This window comes from Polypterus senegalus, chromosome 9, assembly GCF_016835505.1.
Source record: "Polypterus senegalus isolate Bchr_013 chromosome 9, ASM1683550v1, whole genome shotgun sequence".
Taxonomy (NCBI): domain Eukaryota; kingdom Metazoa; phylum Chordata; class Cladistia; order Polypteriformes; family Polypteridae; genus Polypterus; species Polypterus senegalus.
In genome coordinates this window covers 70,813,273-70,819,763 of record NC_053162.1, presented here as the reverse complement: position 1 = coordinate 70,819,763, position 6,491 = coordinate 70,813,273, and positions in this window count along the sequence as shown.

Sequence of the window (6,491 nt, the reverse complement as noted above, 5' to 3'; positions counted from 1 at the left end):
CTGATGGAATATACCTTAGAGAAGGATGAGAAGCTAGCAAGCATTGCTAAGGGTATCCCCAAAAATGCAAAATGCACATCTAAGGATATCCAAAATGAAATTATCCAAACACTGGCTGACATGGTGCTTGGAGAGGTCAGGAAAAAATATGAAAGTGCTGATTCTGCAGGGTTTTGCCTCAAAAGTGATGGGACCAGGGATAGATGCAATGTGGAAAATTTGTCTGTAATAATACAGTTTGTCAGAAATTCCATGCCAGAGGAGCATCTTATTGGGTTGCTTGACTTGTAACAACTTGATGCAGAGTACATCACCTCTGAGATCCTGTTACAGCTTTCTGATGCTGGCTACAGTGCTGACAGTATACTTAACCAGTGTTATGATGGGGCTTCTGTGATGAGTGGGGTTAGAGGTGGTGTACAAGCTCTGCTCCAAAAGAGGCTTGACAGATATGTCCCATACATCCACTGCTACAACCACCAACTGCACTTAGTGGTTGTGCATGCCATGCAGAGTGAGCCGTGTGCAAAAAGATTTTTTAGTCTATCTAGTTCACTCTACAACATTTTTCACCACCACTATATGCTCAATAAACATGATGTACCTTGTCTAAAAAGGCTGCTTGAGATCAGATGGACAAGTCACTATGAGGTGAGGTGACAAAGTGCACTGTGGACAATCAAGAACAAATCCTTAGTATCCTATCTGAGATGACAGAGGATGATGATGTTGCAGTTGACCTGTGCACCGAGGAATCAGGCCTGCTACACTGGGCTTTTTAAAAAAAAAATCCATGAAGATGACTGTTGGGGAGTGTCATCTCCTGCTGAGGATGAGTCACATCCAACAAAGAGAAGGAGAACAATGAGCAAACACCGGGGTCAAAGTGTTGTGCTCTCAACCTTGGGCCATACAGACTCTGGTGACCCTACCATTTCCCCCCATCAGTCTCTGAAAAGATCCCTGCTCAAAATCCTTGACAGGGCCATTTCAGAAATGGAAACTAGATTTTCACATAAGAAGATTGACCTGATGAGAGCCATATCTAGTTTTGCACCCAAATCTAGTGCATTTCTAGATCCCATCCTGTTGCACCCTCTGGCTGTGATGGCTGGCACTGTAGCAGATGTTGTAAGTCTGAAAAATGAAGTTCTTGTTGCAAAACAGATGCTGCTCAAAAATTTTCAAAGGAAACAGACCTGTCCACTGTGTGTAAACTCCTGCAGGAGTACAAGGAAGCCTTTCCTGAGTTGCATAAATTGTATGTAACAGCCCTGGTAATTGGTGTGTCTTCAGCATCGTGTGAGAGTTCCTTCTCCACTTTGTCATGGGTCCTAACCCCCTATCGTCGCAACATGTTACATAATTAGAAAGAGGAATCTAGTGATCTTGGCCCATGAGAAGTCCATAACAAATAACTTGGATATGGATAAATTTGTAAGAGTTTTTGCAAAGGGAAACAGGAGACCGTTGTTGTAGAGTGGATTGAGGAGAAAGGAGAGCGGAGCTGTTTAGTTGCAAACAGAGAGTTCAGTTGCTTACAAAACAAACACGCTTAAAACAAGACAAAAAGACAAAAAAAGAAGAAAAAAGGTAAAATGTTCTGTTCTAAATCTGTTGTGTTCTACAAATTAGTTTGAGAATTGTAGGGAGAGACATAGTGAATTGTTTTTTTTTTAAATTACTATGCCAACCCTTTATAGTTTTGTAAATATTGGCTATATTGAGAGATCTTATTTTATTCTTACTTTATTTTGCAAATTTATTTGAGAATTAGGCCATCCAATAAAGATACATTTTATGTTGTTGGTTGTAAAGATCTGGATGGATATTTTATTTTATTTTATATTTTATTTTATTTTTTATTCTATTTTTCAGTTTTATTTTTCAAGACTTGGTGAATTGATTTTTTTTTTAATAACTTGGCCTACCCTTTTTAGTTTTGTTAATATTGGCAATAGTGAGAATTGTTATTGTTGGGATCTAATATATTTGATATAGGCCATCCGATTAAGGTAAATGCCATGTTTTTATAATCTGATGAGGAATATTTAATTTTTTGTTGTTTTATTTTTCATTTTTCCTCCTGTGGGATTACCACCTTATCGTGGTCAGTGGGTTTGCATGCCTCAGTGACCCTAAGAGCTACACCAGCAGAAGCTTAGCCTTCAGGTGGGACACCCAAGTTGGACAGGTCTTAGGGTAGAGGCCTGATGAAGTGCAATCCAATGACATGACAAAAACAGTTATCCAGAGCACCCCACCTCTTTCCAGCCTCCATTGCCACCATGTGCTCCCTTCACATTTCTGTCTGCCCCCTTAAATATGCCTGTCTAGAACCGGCCCAGCGCGACACAGTACTGAAGTAGTGGTTAATGCCCTAGTCACCTCATGTATAGATTAATGTAATGCTATTCTATCTGGTATCCCACAAAAACGTATCCATCGCTTACAACTTCTTTGAAATTCTGCTGCCAGGATAATAACCTGCTGTTCTAAATCCACTGAACATATTACACCTACTCTCTCTCAGCTTCACTGGCTCCCTGTTAACTACAGAATACAATACAAAACACCGCTCTAAACATTTAAAGCTCCCCCTACCTCACTGATCTCCTACAAACTTACACTCCCTCTCGCTCACTCAGATCCTGTAATTTGAGAGTATTCGGTCTGGCAATATGGGATAGCCTTAGTTTGTGGAAGACAGACACAACTAAAGACATGAGCATAAAATAATGGTTGTCAATTTCAAACTGTGTTTCCTCAATGTGCTCCTTGAGAAAAAACATCAGAAGCGAACCCAGGTCTCCTTACTGCAAGACAACTGTACCACCGTGCCGCCCTAGATTATTAATTAATTTTGGATTAATGATACAACAAATGACAATAAGACACAATAGTAACAGATATATGAGTATGGTGTATCACTCAGATCAATTACTAGAAGCAGATCTCAGTGGAGGTGGACAGCACAGAGTTCAGAGTCCAGACAGCCAAAGAGTAGAAGCTGTTACAGAACCTGGCAAAAGTAGTTTGAATGCTACGATGCCTTCTTCCAGGTGGAAGTAGGACAAGGAGACATGTAAGGGTGGGAGAGATCCTTCACAATGCTATAGGCTTTGAGAGTACAAAGCTTGATAAAAATGTCTTCAGTGGAGGGTAGAGAGATCTCAATGATCTTTTCTGCTGTATGGACTATCTGTTGTAGGACCTTGTGGTCAGAGACACTGCAGTTCCCAAACCAGAGAGAAGAGATTTATGTAAATCTGCTTTCACAAGATAAAGTTTGCAGTAACTTGTACCTCTCGATCCTATCTGCTATGCTTAACTTTATTGTCAATGTTAATTGGAAGTATCCAAGCTGCCCTTTGTAAAATTCAGTGTTTAATTAAAGATCTTGGTGTCGATCTTATGCTGGCTGTTCTTGGTCTAGGTCTGTGTTTTGGGAACATGGCTTAACTTTTCTTGCAGTGTATCCTGTCAATTTGGTTTAGATTGTATATTTAAAGTGCATATTTTCCCTATTATATTTACCATCAGTAATGACATGACAAACTTTTATTTTTACAACTTCTTGTGTGACAAACTTTTATTTTGAAAACTTCATTCTACCTATCAAGTATGCCCACCCCCCCCTTAACATTGCCCCTCTTACATATTTGGTGTTTTTGCCTGCTGCTTTGAGGCAATTCAATGCTTCATCCCAACGTCCAAAACTAAATCCTTATACTCTTCAAGTTCATTTTGCAATTTCTGCACAATATTAATCTATTATTGATTGATTGATCGATTGCATTGTCTTTTGAGTCTGTGTCTTTATTTTTTATGTTTCCGCTGCTGTGTGAATCTAAATTTCCTCTTGGAATTAATAAAATCCATTTAATCTAATCTATTGATGATTTGTGCCATACAATGCCTACACATCCTTTTCATTTACATTTACATTTCATCCTGAAACAGACATTTAACCTTTATTCATAAATATATACTGTATAAACATATTTGAAAGTATTTTGTTGAATAAAATATTTTCACATACAGTGACTGATTATTTTGTAATTTAATGTTTTTTATTTTCAATATTTTTTTTGTATAAGGCCCCAAAAACTGTAGTGAATTCTGTACCAAATGGCACATAAATGAGGCAACAAACACTGTAACTTAATCAAGTAAAATTTAAATAGAACAAAATAAATAAGAAGAATGATAGCAGGAGTAGTAATTTCACTTGAATCCATAAAACATTCTGCTGATCTGCCCACATTAATGTACCAAGATGGGAAGAGGAATAAATCAAGTAGATAAATATCAGATTCCATGAACAACTATAAAGAAGGCACATTGGCTTCCCAGGACACATGTTTGAGACCCCCACAGACATACCATCAGCTGCTTCTGTCTGTGTGAGAGTCAATGGGCTCCAATGAGATTGGTACTTCCTCTACCAGCTTTTTTAATTTCTTACAAAGTTTTACTTGTTTCAAATTCCCCTTATTCGTTAAGATTGTTGATGTAATATTTCAGCCAGGGTTCCTCCTCCGTTCATATTATTATTTTATGTATTTTATGTTCATTTTTGGGTCATTGTTTAATGCTAATGTTATTTAAATGTGTTATGCACTTTGTGTACTAAGCCTTGATGATGTTCCATGTGTTTTGATTTTTTTTTTTTATTTTGATTGTAATTTCTTGTTGTTTGTGTCCCATGGCAGTTTAGAGAAACAGCTGGCCAACTAGATAACATTATCAGGTTATATTAATAGAAAATGTGTAACATGAAATTGGCCTATAAAGGGCTTGATATAATTTTTCATTTATACATAGATAATATTTATGTAACCCTAAGAAGAAATAAAAACTTTACAGAAGCTCAAGTAGGAAAATATATATTTATATTCTGATAAACAAACAACAACTCCCCAGATAGATAAGAACTTCTGGCCTGGATAATGAGGAGATGCTGCTGTCAATAACAGGCCTGTTGGTGATGGTAAGATGGTGAGACTTGTCCAGATGGATCTCAGGTTTACAATTTAAGGCACCAGCATTTGAAAACAGCAGATCCAGCTTGCTGTGCCCACAAAAGGGGCATTCCTTTAAAAGTATGTTCCATCCAGATTTGCCTGGTTGAAGTCACCAACATTCAGGATGACTTATCCTTAGTATTTTAGTAATATGCTTCAAAAGGATGATGCAACCCCCTCCTAGTCAATTTTGAGGACAAATTCAGACTGGATTTAAAAGTCTTGTAATTGTGTAGGCAGAGGTTAATAAACCTCATGATCAATAACTCATTTTATGAGTAGTTGTCAGTCTTACACTTACGGTTAATATCAGGAAATTAGACTTTAACTATGCCTTCATTTAGTAAAATAGTCATAGATTAAGGTAGTCATATCCAACATACTGATGAAATTCATCTTATTCAAAGGACAGAATTGTTTTTAAACCAGGTTGACACACAAATATATAATCCTTGTATTGCACTTGCACTCTAACATACATTGTAACTTCTTTTAAATCAAGCAAGGTTCCTGCCTGGATTGGTGTTTTGTATCATACAACATTTTATTAAAAAATGACTGATTATCACTGCTAAGCAGGGTCTCTCTACTAAGACGGCTATAAAAGGACAGAATGTATGCTGAACAAATTTCATTAAAAATACGTGATGCATTTTTAATATAAACACAAAACAGTCATCATCACATTTTCAAAATATGTTTGCTCAGTGTGCTGCCTTAACTGTTATGGGATTACTTTAATTGGGGTAAACATTTGTGATAAACTTTAAACTAAAGATGCTCGGTTCTCTAAGTTAAACCTTATAATTTACGTCAGTTTAACAGATCAACTGCCAAGTATATATTGAACTGGCTCCCCTTTTAGAGATAATCCCTACTGTGTGTTGACTCCAGCAGACCTCTGTGACCCTGTGTTAGGATATAGCAGGCTGGATAATGATTGACTGACTGATTGACTGACTGACTGTCCAATGTAAGCTCCATATGTCATGACCCTGAAGTGGATTAAACAACTTGGACATTAACTGCATGGATGGACAACTTAGTATACTATGACAAGACAGCTCAGGACACTAAACTACAATATGTAAAATATGAAGCCATTTTCTTTTTTAACCCAGGTTAAGGCTGTTTTGAGGGAGGAACACAACACAAAAGATTATTGGCCAGCCTAACTTACAATTCTGGGTAGCAGTAAATGGTTCAGTTTCATCTTAAGTCTTATGACATTCTTGACAGTTGATTTGTCTTGTGACTGAAGAAAAATGGTCACTGTCCAGTGACACAACTGAGGTTGGAACTGACAGTTGGAGGTTTGAGATTGGGCTGGAGATGGGAAAGATGGATGTTTAGAGATTGTTTTGGGGCATGAAAGAAGCAACTGAACACAATGGACTGATATAAGTTTATTGTGTTATGTTAAATACTCTCCAAATGAGAAAACCAATATATTGAAGTGCAGTG